Here is a 12,500-nt window from a genome sequence, read left to right on the forward strand (position 1 = left end):
ACAATGCAAGGTAGTCTCTCTCTCTCTCTCTCGTGTCAAAATGAAAACAGCTTCCAGCCCCTTTCATGAAGGACTACTTGTGCATATTGCAAGATGTCAGTTTCTAAGTGAATGAGCAAAAGAGCATACAGCACCTGGTATTCCCAGGCGGTCTCCCATCCAAGTACTAACCAGGCCCGACCCTGCTTAGCTTCCGAGATCAGACGAGATCGGGCGTTGCCAGGCTGGTATGGCCGTACGAAATAAGTTGACAACCATAGGCTACTTATCCATATACAGATTTAGCAATTGACAATGCAAGGTGGTCTCTCTCTCTCTCTCTCGTGTCAAAATGAAAACAGCTTCCAGCCCCTTTCATGAAGGACTACTTGTGCATATTGCAAGATTTCAGTTTCTAAGTGAATGAGCAAAAGAGCATACAGCACCTGGTATTCCCAGGCGGTCTCCCATCCAAGTACTAACCAGGCCCGACCCTGCTTAGCTTCCGAGATCAGACGAGATCAGGCGTTGCCAGGCTGGTATGGCCGTACGAAATAAGTTGACAACCATAGGCTACTTATCCATATACAGATTTAGCAATTGACAATGCAAGGGAGTCTCTCTCTCTCTCTCTCTCTCTCTCTCTCTCTCTCTCTCTCTCTCTCTCTCTCTCTCGTGTCAAAATGAAAACAGCTTCCAGCCCCTTTCATGAAGGACTACTTGTGCATATTGCAAGGTCAGTTTCTAAGTGAATGAGCAAAAGAGCATACAGCACCTGGTATTCCCAGGCGGTCTCCCATCCAAGTACTAACCAGGCCCGACCCTGCTTAGCTTCCGAGATCAGACGTGATCGGGCGTTGCCAGGCTGGTATGGCCGTACGAAATAAGTTGACAACCATAGGCTACTTATCCATATACAGATTTAGCAATTCACAATGCAAGGTGGTCTCTCTCTCTCTCTCTCTCTCTCGTGTCAAAATGAAAACAGTTTCCAGCCCCTTTCATGAAGGACTACTTGTGCATATTGCAAGATGTCAGTTTCTAAGTGAATGAGCAAAAGAGCATACAGCACCTGGTATTCCCAGGCGGTCTCCCATCCAAGTACTAACCAGGCCCGACCCTGCTTAGCTTCCGAGATCAGACGAGATCGGGCGTTGCCAGGCTGGTATGGCCGTACGAAATAAGTTGACAACCATAGGCTACTTATCCATATACAGATTTAGCAATTGACAATGCAAGGTAGTCTCTCTCTCTCTCTCTCTCGTGTCAAAATGAAAACAGCTTCCAGCCCCTTTCATGAAGGACTACTTGTGCATATTGCAAGATGTCAGTTTCTAAGTGAATGTGCAAAAGAGCATACAGCACCTGGTATTCCCAGGCGGTCTCCCATCCAAGTACTAACCAGGCCCGACCCTGCTTAGCTTCCGAGATCAGACGAGATCGGGCGTTGCCAGGCTGGTATGGCCGTACGAAATAAGTTGACAACCATAGGCTACTTATCCATATACAGATTTAGCAATTGACAATGCAAGGTAGTCTCTCTCTCTCTCTCTCGTGTCAAAATGAAAACAGCTTCCAGCCCCTTTCATGAAGGACTACTTGTGCATATTGCAAGATGTCAGTTTCTAAGTGAATGAGCAAAAGAGCATACAGCACCTGGTATTCCCAGGCGGTCTCCCATCCAAGTACTAACCAGGCCCGACCCTGCTTAGCTTCCGAGATCAGACGAGATCGGGCGTTGCCAGGCTGGTATGGCCGTACGAAATAAGTTGACAACCATAGGCTACTTATCCATATACAGATTTAGCAATTGACAATGCAAGGTAGTCTCTCTCTCTCTCTCTCGTGTCAAAATGAAAACAGCTTCCAGCCCCTTTCATGAAGGACTACTTGTGCATATTGCAAGATGTCAGTTTCTAAGTGAATGAGCAAAAGAGCATACAGCACCTGGTATTCCCAGGCGGTCTCCCATCCAAGTACTAACCAGGCCCGACCCTGCTTAGCTTCCGAGATCAGACGAGATCGGGCGTTGCCAGGCTGGTATGGACGTACGAAATAAGTTGACAACCATAGGCTACTTATCCATATACAGATTTAGCAATTGACAATGCAAGGTGGTCTCTCTCTCTCTCTCTCGTGTCAAAATGAAAACAGCTTCCAGCCCCTTTCATGAAGGACTACTTGTGCATATTGCAAGATTTCAGTTTCTAAGTGAATGAGCAAAAGAGCATACAGCACCTGGTATTCCCAGGCGGTCTCCCATCCAAGTACTAACCAGGCCCGACCCTGCTTAGCTTCCGAGATCAGACGAGATCAGGCGTTGCCAGGCTGGTATGGCCGTACGAAATAAGTTGACAACCATAGGCTACTTATCCATATACAGATTTAGCAATTGACAATGCAAGGTAGTCTCTCTCTCTCTCTCTCTCTCTCGTGTCAAAATGAAAACAGCTTCCAGCCCCTTTCATGAAGGACTACTTGTGCATATTGCAAGATGTCAGTTTCTAAGTGAATGAGCAAAAGAGCATACAGCACCTGGTATTCCCAGGCGGTCTCCCATCCAAGTACTAACCAGGCCCGACCCTGCTTAGCTTCCGAGATCAGACGTGATCGGGCGTTGCCAGGCTGGTATGGCCGTACGAAATAAGTTGACAACCATAGGCTACTTATCCATATACAGATTTAGCAATTCACAATGCAAGGTGGTCTCTCTCTCTCTCTCTCTCTCTCTCTCGTGTCAAAATGAAAACAGTTTCCAGCCCCTTTCATGAAGGACTACTTGTGCATATTGCAAGATGTCAGTTTCTAAGTGAATGAGCAAAAGAGCATACAGCACCTGGTATTCCCAGGCGGTCTCCCATCCAAGTACTAACCAGGCCCGACCCTGCTTAGCTTCCGAGATCAGACGAGATCGGGCGTTGCCAGGCTGGTATGGCCGTACGAAATAAGTTGACAACCATAGGCTACTTATCCATATACAGATTTAGCAATTGACAATGCAAGGTAGTCTCTCTCTCTCTCTCTCTCGTGTCAAAATGAAAACAGCTTCCAGCCCCTTTCATGAAGGACTACTTGTGCATATTGCAAGATGTCAGTTTCTAAGTGAATGAGCAAAAGAGCATACAGCACCTGGTATTCCCAGGCGGTCTCCCATCCAAGTACTAACCAGGCCCGACCCTGCTTAGCTTCCGAGATCAGACGAGATCGGGCGTTGCCAGGCTGGTATGGCCGTACGAAATAAGTTGACAACCATAGGCTACTTATCCATATACAGATTTAGCAATTGACAATGCAAGGTAGTCTCTCTCTCTCTCTCTCTCTCGTGTCAAAATGAAAACAGCTTCCAGCCCCTTTCATGAAGGACTACTTGTGCATATTGCAAGATGTCAGTTTCTAAGTGAATGAGCAAAAGAGCATACAGCACCTGGTATTCCCAGGCGGTCTCCCATCCAAGTACTAACCAGGCCCGACCCTGCTTAGCTTCCGAGATCAGACGAGATCGGGCGTTGCCAGGCTGGTATGGCTGTACGAAATAAGTTGACAACCATAGGCTACTTATCCATATACAGATTTAGCAATTGACAATGCAAGGTGGTCTCTCTCTCTCTCTCTCTCTCTCTCTCTCGTGTCAAAATGAAAACAGCTTCCAGCCCCTTTCATGAAGGACTACTTGTGCATATTGCAAGATTTCAGTTTCTAAGTGAATGAGCAAAAGAGCATACAGCACCTGGTATTCCCAGGCGGTCTCCCATCCAAGTACTAACCAGGCCCAACCCTGCTTAGCTTCCGAGATCAGACGAGATCAGGCGTTGCCAGGCTGGTATGGCCGTACGAAATAAGTTGACAACCATAGGCTACTTATCCATATACAGATTTAGCAATTGACAATGCAAGGTAGTCTCTCTCTCTCTCTCTCTCTCTCGTGTCAAAATGAAAACAGCTTCCAGCCCCTTTCATGAAGGACTACTTGTGCATATTGCAAGATGTCAGTTTCTAAGTGAATGAGCAAAAGAGCATACAGCACCTGGTATTCCCAGGCGGTCTCCCATCCAAGTACTAACCAGGCCCGACCCTGCTTAGCTTCCGAGATCAGACGTGATCGGGCGTTGCCAGGCTGGTATGGCCGTACGAAATAAGTTGACAACCATAGGCTACTTATCCATATACAGATTTAGCAATTCACAATGCAAGGTGGTCTCTCTCTCTCTCTCTCTCTCGTGTCAAAATGAAAACAGTTTCCAGCCCCTTTCATGAAGGACTACTTGTGCATATTGCAAGATGTCAGTTTCTAAGTGAATGAGCAAAAGAGCATACAGCACCTGGTATTCCCAGGCGGTCTCCCATCCAAGTACTAACCAGGCCCGACCCTGCTTAGCTTCCGAGATCAGACGAGATCGGGCGTTGCCAGGCTGGTATGGCCGTACGAAATAAGTTGACAACCATAGGCTACTTATCCATATACAGATTTAGCAATTGACAATGCAAGGTGGTCTCTCTCTCTCTCGTGTCAAAATGAAAACAGCTTCCAGCCCCTTTCATGAAGGACTACTTGTGCATATTGCAAGATGTCAGTTTCTAAGTGAATGAGCAAAAGAGCATACAGCACCTGGTATTCCCAGGCGGTCTCCCATCCAAGTACTAACCAGGCCCGACCCTGCTTAGCTTCCAAGATCAGACGAGATCGGGCGTTGCCAGGCTGGTATGGCCGTACGAAATAAGTTGACAACCATAGGCTACTTATCCATATACAGATTTAGCAATTGACAATGCAAGGTAGTCTCTCTCTCTCTCTCATGTCAAAATGAAAACAGCTTCCAGCCCCTTTCATGAAGGACTACTTGTGCATATTGCAAGATGTCAGTTTCTAAGTGAATGAGCAAAAGAGCATACAGCACCTGGTATTCCCAGGCGGTCTCCCATCCAAGTACTAACCAGGCCCGACCCTGCTTAGCTTCCGAGATCAGACGAGATCGGGCGTTGCCAGGCTGGTATGGCCATACGAAATAAGTTGACAACCATAGGCTACTTATCCATATACAGATTTAGCAATTGACAATGCAAGGTAGTCTCTCTCTCTCTCTCTCTCTCTCTCTCTCTCTCGTGTCAAAATGAAAACAGCTTCCAGCCCCTTTCATGAAGGACTACTTGTGCATATTGCAAGATGTCAGTTTCTAAGTGAATGAGCAAAAGAGCATACAGCACCTGGTATTCCCAGGCGGTCTCCCATCCAAGTACTAACCAGGCCCGACCCTGCTTAGCTTCCGAGATCAGACGAGATCGGGCGTTGCCAGGCTGGTATGTCCGTACGAAAAAAGTTGACAACCATAGGCTACTTATCCATATACAGATTTAGCAATTGACAATGCAAGGTAGTCTCTCTCTCTCTCTCTCTCTCTCGTGTCAAAATGAAAACAGCTTCCAGCCCCTTTCATGAAGGACTACTTGTGCATATTGCAAGATGTCAGTTTCTAAGTGAATGAGCAAAAGAGCATACAGCACCTGGTATTCCCAGGCGGTCTCCCATCCAAGTACTAACCAGGCCCGACCCTGCTTAGCTTCCGAGATCAGACGAGATCGGGCGTTGCCAGGCTGGTATGGCCGTACGAAATAAGTTGACAACCATAGGCTACTTATCCATATACAGATTTAGCAATTGACAATGCAAGGTGGTCTCTCTCTCTCTCTCTCGTGTCAAAATGAAAACAGCTTCCAGCCCCTTTCATGAAGGACTACTTGTGCATATTGCAAGATTTCAGTTTCTAAGTGAATGAGCAAAAGAGCATACAGCACCTGGTATTCCCAGGCGGTCTCCCATCCAAGTACTAACCAGGCCCGACCCTGCTTAGCTTCCGAGATCAGACGAGATCGGGCGTTGCCAGGCTGGTATGGCCGTACGAAATAAGTTGACAACCATAGGCTACTTATCCATATACAGATTTAGCAATTGACAATGCAAGGTAGTCTCTCTCTCTCTCTCTCTCTCTCTCTCTCTCTCTCTCGTGTCAAAATGAAAACAGCTTCCAGCCCCTTTCATGAAGGACTACTTGTGCATATTGCAAGATGTCAGTTTCTAAGTGAATGAGCAAAAGAGCATACAGCACCTGGTATTCCCAGGCGGTCTCCCATCCAAGTACTAACCAGGCCCGACCCTGCTTAGCTTCCGAGATCAGACGAGATCGGGCGTTGCCAGGCTGGTATGGCCGTACGAAATAAGTTGACAACCATAGGCTACTTATCCATATACAGATTTAGCAATTGACAATGCAAGGTGGTCTCTCTATCTCTCTCTCGTGTCAAAATGAAAACAGCTTCCAGCCCCTTTCATGAAGGACTACTTGTGCATATTGCAAGATTTCAGTTTCTAAGTGAATGAGCAAAAGAGCATACAGCACCTGGTATTCCCAGGCGGTCTCCCATCCAAGTACTAACCAGGCCCGACCCTGCTTAGCTTCCGAGATCAGACGAGATCGGGCGTTGACAGGCTGGTATGGCCGTACGAAATAAGTTGACAACCATAGGCTACTTATCCATATACAGATTTAGCAATTGACAATGCAAGGTGGTCTCTCTCTCTCTCTCTCGTGTCAAAATGAAAACAGCTTCCAGCCCCTTTCATGAAGGACTACTTGTGCATATTGCAAGATTTCAGTTTCTAAGTGAATGAGCAAAAGAGCATACAGCACCTGGTATTCCCAGGCGGTCTCCCATCCAAGTACTAACCAGGCCCGACCCTGCTTAGCTTCTGAGATCAGGCGTTGCCAGGCTGGTATGGCCGTACGAAATAAGTTGACAACCATAGGCTACTTATCCATATACAGATTTAGCAATTGACAATGCAAGGTGGTCTCTCTCTCTCTCTCATGTCAAAATGAAAACAGCTTCCAGCCCCTTTTGTGAAGGACTACTTGTGCATATTGCAAGATTTCAGTTTCTAAGTGAATGAGCAAAAGAGCATACAGCACCTGGTATTCCCAGGCGGTCTCCCATCCAAGTACTAACCAGGCCCGACCCTGCTTAGCTTCCGAGATCAGACGAGATCGGGCGTTGCCAGGCTGGTATGGCCGTACGAAATAAGTTGACAACCATAGGCTACTTATCCATATACAGATTTAGCAATTGACAATGCAAGGTGGTCTCTCTATCTCTCTCTCGTGTCAAAATGAAAACAGCTTCCAGCCCCTTTCATGAAGGACTACTTGTGCATATTGCAAGATTTCAGTTTCTAAGTGAATGAGCAAAAGAGCATACAGCACCTGGTATTCCCAGGCGGTCTCCCATCCAAGTACTAACCAGGCCCGACCCTGCTTAGCTTCCGAGATCAGACGAGATCGGGCGTTGACAGGCTGGTATGGCCGTACGAAATAAGTTGACAACCATAGGCTACTTATCCATATACAGATTTAGCAATTGACAATGCAAGGTGGTCTCTCTCTCTCTCTCTCGTGTCAAAATGAAAACAGCTTCCAGCCCCTTTCATGAAGGACTACTTGTGCATATTGCAAGATTTCAGTTTCTAAGTGAATGAGCAAAAGAGCATACAGCACCTGGTATTCCCAGGCGGTCTCCCATCCAAGTACTAACCAGGCCCGACCCTGCTTAGCTTCCGAGATCAGGCGTTGCCAGGCTGGTATGGCCGTACGAAATAAGTTGACAACCATAGGCTACTTATCCATATACAGATTTAGCAATTGACAATGCAAGGTGGTCTCTCTCTCTCTCTCTCATGTCAAAATGAAAACAGCTTCCAGCCCCTTTTGTGAAGGACTACTTGTGCATATTGCAAGATTTCAGTTTCTAAGTGAATGAGCAAAAGAGCATACAGCACCTGGTATTCCCAGGCGGTCTCCCATCCAAGTACTAACCAGGCCCGACCCTGCTTAGCTTCCGAGATCAGACGAGATCGGGCGTTGCCAGGCTGGTATGGCCGTACGAAATAAGTTGACAACCATAGGCTACTTATCCATATACAGATTTAGCAATTGACAATGCAAGGTGGTCTCTCTATCTCTCTCTCGTGTCAAAATGAAAACAGCTTCCAGCCCCTTTCATGAAGGACTACTTGTGCATATTGCAAGATTTCAGTTTCTAAGTGAATGAGCAAAAGAGCATACAGCACCTGGTATTCCCAGGCGGTCTCCCATCCAAGTACTAACCAGGCCCGACCCTGCTTAGCTTCCGAGATCAGACGAGATCGGGCGTTGACAGGCTGGTATGGCCGTACGAAATAAGTTGACAACCATAGGCTACTTATCCATATACAGATTTAGCAATTGACAATGCAAGGTGGTCTCTCTCTCTCTCTCTCGTGTCAAAATGAAAACAGCTTCCAGCCCCTTTCATGAAGGACTACTTGTGCATATTGCAAGATTTCAGTTTCTAAGTGAATGAGCAAAAGAGCATACAGCACCTGGTATTCCCAGGCGGTCTCCCATCCAAGTACTAACCAGGCCCGACCCTGCTTAGCTTCCGAGATCAGGCGTTGCCAGGCTGGTATGGCCGTACGAAATAAGTTGACAACCATAGGCTACTTATCCATATACAGATTTAGCAATTGACAATGCAAGGTGGTCTCTCTCTCTCTCTCTCATGTCAAAATGAAAACAGCTTCCAGCCCCTTTTGTGAAGGACTACTTGTGCATATTGCAAGATTTCAGTTTCTAAGTGAATGAGCAAAAGAGCATACAGCACCTGGTATTCCCAGGCGGTCTCCCATCCAAGTACTAACCAGGCCCGACCCTGCTTAGCTTCCGAGATCAGACGAGATCGGGCGTTGCCAGGCTGGTATGGCCGTACGAAATAAGTTGACAACCATAGGCTACTTATCCATATACAGATTTAGCAATTGACAATGCAAGGTAGTCTCTCTCTCTCTCTCTCTCTCTCTCTCTCGTGTCAAAATGAAAACAGCTTCCAGCCCCTTTCATGAAGGACTACTTGTGCATATTGCAAGATGTCAGTTTCTAAGTGAATGAGCAAAAGAGCATACAGCACCTGGTATTCCCAGGCGGTCTCCCATCCAAGTACTAACCAGGCCCGACCCTGCTTAGCTTCCGAGATCAGACGAGATCGGGCGTTGACAGGCTGGTATGGCCGTACGAAATAAGTTGACAACCATAGGCTACTTATCCATATACAGATTTAGCAATTGACAATGCAAGGTGGTCTCTCTCTCTCTCTCTCGTGTCAAAATGAAAACAGCTTCCAGCCCCTTTCATGAAGGACTACTTGTGCATATTGCAAGATTTCAGTTTCTAAGTGAATGAGCAAAAGAGCATACAGCACCTGGTATTCCCAGGCGGTCTCCCATCCAAGTACTAACCAGGCCCGACCCTGCTTAGCTTCCGAGATCAGACGAGATCGGGCGTTGCCAGGCTGGTATGGCCGTACGAAATAAGTTGACAACCATAGGCTACTTATCCATATACAGATTTAGCAATTGACAATGCAAGGTAGTCTCTCTCTCTCTCTCATGTCAAAATGAAAACAGCTTCCAGCCCCTTTCATGAAGGACTACTTGTGCATATTGCAAGATGTCAGTTTCTAAGTGAATGAGCAAAAGAGCATACAGCACCTGGTATTCCCAGGCGGTCTCCCATCCAAGTACTAACCAGGCCCGACCCTGCTTAGCTTCCGAGATCAGACGAGATCGGGCGTTGCCAGGCTGGTATGGCCATACGAAATAAGTTGACAACCATAGGCTACTTATCCATATACAGATTTAGCAATTGACAATGCAAGGTAGTCTCTCTCTCTCTCTCTCTCTCTCTCTCTCTCTCTCTCGTGTCAAAATGAAAACAGCTTCCAGCCCCTTTCATGAAGGACTACTTGTGCATATTGCAAGATGTCAGTTTCTAAGTGAATGAGCAAAAGAGCATACAGCACCTGGTATTCCCAGGCGGTCTCCCATCCAAGTACTAACCAGGCCCGACCCTGCTTAGCTTCCGAGATCAGACGAGATCGGGCGTTGCCAGGCTGGTATGGCCGTACGAAAAAAGTTGACAACCATAGGTTACTTATCCATATACAGATTTAGCAATTGACAATGCAAGGTAGTCTCTCTCTCTCTCTCTCTCTCTCTCTCTCTCGTGTCAAAATGAAAACAGCTTCCAGCCCCTTTCATGAAGGACTACTTGTGCATATTGCAAGATGTCAGTTTCTAAGTGAATGAGCAAAAGAGCATACAGCACCTGGTATTCCCAGGCGGTCTCCCATCCAAGTACTAACCAGGCCCGACCCTGCTTAGCTTCCGAGATCAGGCGTTGCCAGGCTGGTATGGCCGTACGAAATAAGTTGACAACCATAGGCTACTTATCCATATACAGATTTAGCAATTGACAATGCAAGGTGGTCTCTCTCTCTCTCTCTCGTGTCAAAATGAAAACAGCTTCCAGCCCCTTTCATGAAGGACTACTTGTGCATATTGCAAGATTTCAGTTTCTAAGTGAATGAGCAAAAGAGCATACAGCACCTGGTATTCCCAGGCGGTCTCCCATCCAAGTACTAACCAGGCCCGACCCTGCTTAGCTTCCGAGATCAGACGAGATCGGGCGTTGACAGGCTGGTATGGCCGTACGAAATAAGTTGACAACCATAGGCTACTTATCCATATACAGATTTAGCAATTGACAATGCAAGGTGGTCTCTCTCTCTCTCTCTCGTGTCAAAATGAAAACAGCTTCCAGCCCCTTTCATGAAGGACTACTTGTGCATATTGCAAGATTTCAGTTTCTAAGTGAATGAGCAAAAGAGCATACAGCACCTGGTATTCCCAGGCGGTCTCCCATCCAAGTACTAACCAGGCCCGACCCTGCTTAGCTTCCGAGATCAGGCGTTGCCAGGCTGGTATGGCCGTACGAAATAAGTTGACAACCATAGGCTACTTATCCATATACAGATTTAGCAATTGACAATGCAAGGTGGTCTCTCTCTCTCTCTCTCATGTCAAAATGAAAACAGCTTCCAGCCCCTTTTGTGAAGGACTACTTGTGCATATTGCAAGATTTCAGTTTCTAAGTGAATGAGCAAAAGAGCATACAGCACCTGGTATTCCCAGGCGGTCTCCCATCCAAGTACTAACCAGGCCCGACCCTGCTTAGCTTCCGAGATCAGACGAGATCGGGCGTTGCCAGGCTGGTATGGCCGTACGAAATAAGTTGACAACCATAGGCTACTTATCCATATACAGATTTAGCAATTGACAATGCAAGGTGGTCTCTCTATCTCTCTCTCGTGTCAAAATGAAAACAGCTTCCAGCCCCTTTCATGAAGGACTACTTGTGCATATTGCAAGATTTCAGTTTCTAAGTGAATGAGCAAAAGAGCATACAGCACCTGGTATTCCCAGGCGGTCTCCCATCCAAGTACTAACCAGGCCCGACCCTGCTTAGCTTCCGAGATCAGACGAGATCGGGCGTTGACAGGCTGGTATGGCCGTACGAAATAAGTTGACAACCATAGGCTACTTATCCATATACAGATTTAGCAATTGACAATGCAAGGTGGTCTCTCTCTCTCTCTCTCGTGTCAAAATGAAAACAGCTTCCAGCCCCTTTCATGAAGGACTACTTGTGCATATTGCAAGATTTCAGTTTCTAAGTGAATGAGCAAAAGAGCATACAGCACCTGGTATTCCCAGGCGGTCTCCCATCCAAGTACTAACCAGGCCCGACCCTGCTTAGCTTCCGAGATCAGGCGTTGCCAGGCTGGTATGGCCGTACGAAATAAGTTGACAACCATAGGCTACTTATCCATATACAGATTTAGCAATTGACAATGCAAGGTGGTCTCTCTCTCTCTCTCTCATGTCAAAATGAAAACAGCTTCCAGCCCCTTTTGTGAAGGACTACTTGTGCATATTGCAAGATTTCAGTTTCTAAGTGAATGAGCAAAAGAGCATACAGCACCTGGTATTCCCAGGCGGTCTCCCATCCAAGTACTAACCAGGCCCGACCCTGCTTAGCTTCCGAGATCAGACGAGATCGGGCGTTGCCAGGCTGGTATGGCCGTACGAAATAAGTTGACAACCATAGGCTACTTATCCATATACAGATTTAGCAATTGACAATGCAAGGTAGTCTCTCTCTCTCTCTCTCTCTCTCTCTCTCGTGTCAAAATGAAAACAGCTTCCAGCCCCTTTCATGAAGGACTACTTGTGCATATTGCAAGATGTCAGTTTCTAAGTGAATGAGCAAAAGAGCATACAGCACCTGGTATTCCCAGGCGGTCTCCCATCCAAGTACTAACCAGGCCCGACCCTGCTTAGCTTCCGAGATCAGACGAGATCGGGCGTTGACAGGCTGGTATGGCCGTACGAAATAAGTTGACAACCATAGGCTACTTATCCATATACAGATTTAGCAATTGACAATGCAAGGTGGTCTCTCTCTCTCTCTCTCGTGTCAAAATGAAAACAGCTTCCAGCCCCTTTCATGAAGGACTACTTGTGCATATTGCAAGATTTCAGTTTCTAAGTGAATGAGCAAAAGAGCATACAGCACCTGGTATTCCCAGGCGGTCTCCCA

General features: G+C 46.8%; 36 non-coding genes and 7 pseudogenes across 36 annotated transcripts in view; all 43 read right to left on the minus strand.

The window, feature by feature from the left end:
• Positions 1–122: 122 nt before the first annotated feature.
• Positions 123–241, minus strand: LOC146264952 (5S ribosomal RNA). The gene has a single exon (XR_014726181.1). It is a non-coding gene; the product is annotated as a 5S ribosomal RNA (ribosomal RNA).
• Positions 242–413: 172 nt separating this feature from the next.
• LOC146264953 (5S ribosomal RNA) lies at positions 414–532 on the minus strand. Its single transcript, XR_014728551.1, has one exon. It is a non-coding gene; the product is annotated as a 5S ribosomal RNA (ribosomal RNA).
• Positions 533–742: 210 nt separating this feature from the next.
• LOC146264954 (5S ribosomal RNA) lies at positions 743–861 on the minus strand. Its single transcript, XR_014727780.1, has one exon. It is a non-coding gene; the product is annotated as a 5S ribosomal RNA (ribosomal RNA).
• Positions 862–1,039: 178 nt separating this feature from the next.
• On the minus strand, positions 1,040–1,158 carry LOC146264955 (5S ribosomal RNA). Its single transcript, XR_014726182.1, has one exon. It is a non-coding gene; the product is annotated as a 5S ribosomal RNA (ribosomal RNA).
• Positions 1,159–1,332: 174 nt separating this feature from the next.
• LOC146264956 (5S ribosomal RNA) lies at positions 1,333–1,451 on the minus strand. The gene has a single exon (XR_014726183.1). It is a non-coding gene; the product is annotated as a 5S ribosomal RNA (ribosomal RNA).
• Positions 1,452–1,623: 172 nt separating this feature from the next.
• On the minus strand, positions 1,624–1,742 carry LOC146264957 (5S ribosomal RNA). The gene has a single exon (XR_014726184.1). It is a non-coding gene; the product is annotated as a 5S ribosomal RNA (ribosomal RNA).
• Positions 1,743–1,914: 172 nt separating this feature from the next.
• On the minus strand, positions 1,915–2,033 carry LOC146264958 (5S ribosomal RNA; annotated as a pseudogene).
• A 172-nt stretch (positions 2,034–2,205) lies between these two features.
• LOC146264959 (5S ribosomal RNA) lies at positions 2,206–2,324 on the minus strand. Its single transcript, XR_014728553.1, has one exon. It is a non-coding gene; the product is annotated as a 5S ribosomal RNA (ribosomal RNA).
• Positions 2,325–2,502: 178 nt separating this feature from the next.
• Positions 2,503–2,621, minus strand: LOC146264960 (5S ribosomal RNA). Its single transcript, XR_014727781.1, has one exon. It is a non-coding gene; the product is annotated as a 5S ribosomal RNA (ribosomal RNA).
• Positions 2,622–2,803: 182 nt separating this feature from the next.
• On the minus strand, positions 2,804–2,922 carry LOC146264961 (5S ribosomal RNA). Its single transcript, XR_014726185.1, has one exon. It is a non-coding gene; the product is annotated as a 5S ribosomal RNA (ribosomal RNA).
• A 174-nt stretch (positions 2,923–3,096) lies between these two features.
• Positions 3,097–3,215, minus strand: LOC146264962 (5S ribosomal RNA). The gene has a single exon (XR_014726186.1). It is a non-coding gene; the product is annotated as a 5S ribosomal RNA (ribosomal RNA).
• A 176-nt stretch (positions 3,216–3,391) lies between these two features.
• Positions 3,392–3,510, minus strand: LOC146264963 (5S ribosomal RNA). The gene has a single exon (XR_014727525.1). It is a non-coding gene; the product is annotated as a 5S ribosomal RNA (ribosomal RNA).
• A 184-nt stretch (positions 3,511–3,694) lies between these two features.
• LOC146264964 (5S ribosomal RNA) lies at positions 3,695–3,813 on the minus strand. The gene has a single exon (XR_014728338.1). It is a non-coding gene; the product is annotated as a 5S ribosomal RNA (ribosomal RNA).
• A 178-nt stretch (positions 3,814–3,991) lies between these two features.
• LOC146264965 (5S ribosomal RNA) lies at positions 3,992–4,110 on the minus strand. Its single transcript, XR_014727782.1, has one exon. It is a non-coding gene; the product is annotated as a 5S ribosomal RNA (ribosomal RNA).
• A 176-nt stretch (positions 4,111–4,286) lies between these two features.
• On the minus strand, positions 4,287–4,405 carry LOC146264966 (5S ribosomal RNA). The gene has a single exon (XR_014726188.1). It is a non-coding gene; the product is annotated as a 5S ribosomal RNA (ribosomal RNA).
• Positions 4,406–4,573: 168 nt separating this feature from the next.
• LOC146264967 (5S ribosomal RNA) lies at positions 4,574–4,692 on the minus strand. Its single transcript, XR_014728907.1, has one exon. It is a non-coding gene; the product is annotated as a 5S ribosomal RNA (ribosomal RNA).
• A 170-nt stretch (positions 4,693–4,862) lies between these two features.
• On the minus strand, positions 4,863–4,981 carry LOC146264968 (5S ribosomal RNA). The gene has a single exon (XR_014728042.1). It is a non-coding gene; the product is annotated as a 5S ribosomal RNA (ribosomal RNA).
• A 188-nt stretch (positions 4,982–5,169) lies between these two features.
• Positions 5,170–5,288, minus strand: LOC146264969 (5S ribosomal RNA). The gene has a single exon (XR_014729193.1). It is a non-coding gene; the product is annotated as a 5S ribosomal RNA (ribosomal RNA).
• A 178-nt stretch (positions 5,289–5,466) lies between these two features.
• On the minus strand, positions 5,467–5,585 carry LOC146264970 (5S ribosomal RNA). The gene has a single exon (XR_014726189.1). It is a non-coding gene; the product is annotated as a 5S ribosomal RNA (ribosomal RNA).
• Positions 5,586–5,757: 172 nt separating this feature from the next.
• Positions 5,758–5,876, minus strand: LOC146264971 (5S ribosomal RNA). Its single transcript, XR_014726190.1, has one exon. It is a non-coding gene; the product is annotated as a 5S ribosomal RNA (ribosomal RNA).
• Positions 5,877–6,068: 192 nt separating this feature from the next.
• Positions 6,069–6,187, minus strand: LOC146264972 (5S ribosomal RNA). Its single transcript, XR_014726191.1, has one exon. It is a non-coding gene; the product is annotated as a 5S ribosomal RNA (ribosomal RNA).
• Positions 6,188–6,359: 172 nt separating this feature from the next.
• On the minus strand, positions 6,360–6,478 carry LOC146264973 (5S ribosomal RNA). The gene has a single exon (XR_014728083.1). It is a non-coding gene; the product is annotated as a 5S ribosomal RNA (ribosomal RNA).
• Positions 6,479–6,650: 172 nt separating this feature from the next.
• LOC146264974 (5S ribosomal RNA) lies at positions 6,651–6,759 on the minus strand (annotated as a pseudogene).
• Positions 6,760–6,929: 170 nt separating this feature from the next.
• LOC146264975 (5S ribosomal RNA) lies at positions 6,930–7,048 on the minus strand. The gene has a single exon (XR_014726192.1). It is a non-coding gene; the product is annotated as a 5S ribosomal RNA (ribosomal RNA).
• Positions 7,049–7,220: 172 nt separating this feature from the next.
• Positions 7,221–7,339, minus strand: LOC146264976 (5S ribosomal RNA). The gene has a single exon (XR_014728085.1). It is a non-coding gene; the product is annotated as a 5S ribosomal RNA (ribosomal RNA).
• Positions 7,340–7,511: 172 nt separating this feature from the next.
• On the minus strand, positions 7,512–7,620 carry LOC146264977 (5S ribosomal RNA; annotated as a pseudogene).
• A 172-nt stretch (positions 7,621–7,792) lies between these two features.
• On the minus strand, positions 7,793–7,911 carry LOC146264978 (5S ribosomal RNA). The gene has a single exon (XR_014726193.1). It is a non-coding gene; the product is annotated as a 5S ribosomal RNA (ribosomal RNA).
• A 172-nt stretch (positions 7,912–8,083) lies between these two features.
• On the minus strand, positions 8,084–8,202 carry LOC146264979 (5S ribosomal RNA). The gene has a single exon (XR_014728086.1). It is a non-coding gene; the product is annotated as a 5S ribosomal RNA (ribosomal RNA).
• A 172-nt stretch (positions 8,203–8,374) lies between these two features.
• On the minus strand, positions 8,375–8,483 carry LOC146264980 (5S ribosomal RNA; annotated as a pseudogene).
• A 172-nt stretch (positions 8,484–8,655) lies between these two features.
• On the minus strand, positions 8,656–8,774 carry LOC146264981 (5S ribosomal RNA). Its single transcript, XR_014726194.1, has one exon. It is a non-coding gene; the product is annotated as a 5S ribosomal RNA (ribosomal RNA).
• A 184-nt stretch (positions 8,775–8,958) lies between these two features.
• Positions 8,959–9,077, minus strand: LOC146264982 (5S ribosomal RNA). The gene has a single exon (XR_014728087.1). It is a non-coding gene; the product is annotated as a 5S ribosomal RNA (ribosomal RNA).
• A 172-nt stretch (positions 9,078–9,249) lies between these two features.
• On the minus strand, positions 9,250–9,368 carry LOC146264983 (5S ribosomal RNA). Its single transcript, XR_014726195.1, has one exon. It is a non-coding gene; the product is annotated as a 5S ribosomal RNA (ribosomal RNA).
• Positions 9,369–9,538: 170 nt separating this feature from the next.
• Positions 9,539–9,657, minus strand: LOC146264984 (5S ribosomal RNA). Its single transcript, XR_014728043.1, has one exon. It is a non-coding gene; the product is annotated as a 5S ribosomal RNA (ribosomal RNA).
• Positions 9,658–9,849: 192 nt separating this feature from the next.
• On the minus strand, positions 9,850–9,968 carry LOC146264985 (5S ribosomal RNA). The gene has a single exon (XR_014726196.1). It is a non-coding gene; the product is annotated as a 5S ribosomal RNA (ribosomal RNA).
• A 186-nt stretch (positions 9,969–10,154) lies between these two features.
• On the minus strand, positions 10,155–10,263 carry LOC146264986 (5S ribosomal RNA; annotated as a pseudogene).
• A 172-nt stretch (positions 10,264–10,435) lies between these two features.
• Positions 10,436–10,554, minus strand: LOC146264987 (5S ribosomal RNA). The gene has a single exon (XR_014728088.1). It is a non-coding gene; the product is annotated as a 5S ribosomal RNA (ribosomal RNA).
• A 172-nt stretch (positions 10,555–10,726) lies between these two features.
• Positions 10,727–10,835, minus strand: LOC146264988 (5S ribosomal RNA; annotated as a pseudogene).
• Positions 10,836–11,007: 172 nt separating this feature from the next.
• On the minus strand, positions 11,008–11,126 carry LOC146264989 (5S ribosomal RNA). Its single transcript, XR_014726197.1, has one exon. It is a non-coding gene; the product is annotated as a 5S ribosomal RNA (ribosomal RNA).
• Positions 11,127–11,298: 172 nt separating this feature from the next.
• Positions 11,299–11,417, minus strand: LOC146264990 (5S ribosomal RNA). Its single transcript, XR_014728089.1, has one exon. It is a non-coding gene; the product is annotated as a 5S ribosomal RNA (ribosomal RNA).
• A 172-nt stretch (positions 11,418–11,589) lies between these two features.
• Positions 11,590–11,698, minus strand: LOC146264991 (5S ribosomal RNA; annotated as a pseudogene).
• Positions 11,699–11,870: 172 nt separating this feature from the next.
• LOC146264992 (5S ribosomal RNA) lies at positions 11,871–11,989 on the minus strand. The gene has a single exon (XR_014726199.1). It is a non-coding gene; the product is annotated as a 5S ribosomal RNA (ribosomal RNA).
• A 184-nt stretch (positions 11,990–12,173) lies between these two features.
• LOC146264993 (5S ribosomal RNA) lies at positions 12,174–12,292 on the minus strand. The gene has a single exon (XR_014728090.1). It is a non-coding gene; the product is annotated as a 5S ribosomal RNA (ribosomal RNA).
• Positions 12,293–12,464: 172 nt separating this feature from the next.
• LOC146264994 (5S ribosomal RNA) overlaps positions 12,465–12,500 on the minus strand; it is a 119-nt gene continuing 83 nt past the window's right edge. The window contains exon 1 of the ribosomal RNA XR_014726200.1: positions 12,465–12,500. This exon is cut by the window's right edge and continues 83 nt beyond it. This is a non-coding gene — a ribosomal RNA (5S ribosomal RNA).

Source organism: Hypomesus nipponensis, chromosome 12, assembly GCF_054491055.1.
Source record: "Hypomesus nipponensis isolate SF chromosome 12, ASM5449105v1, whole genome shotgun sequence".
NCBI classification, from domain to species: Eukaryota; Metazoa; Chordata; class Actinopteri; order Osmeriformes; family Osmeridae; genus Hypomesus; species Hypomesus nipponensis.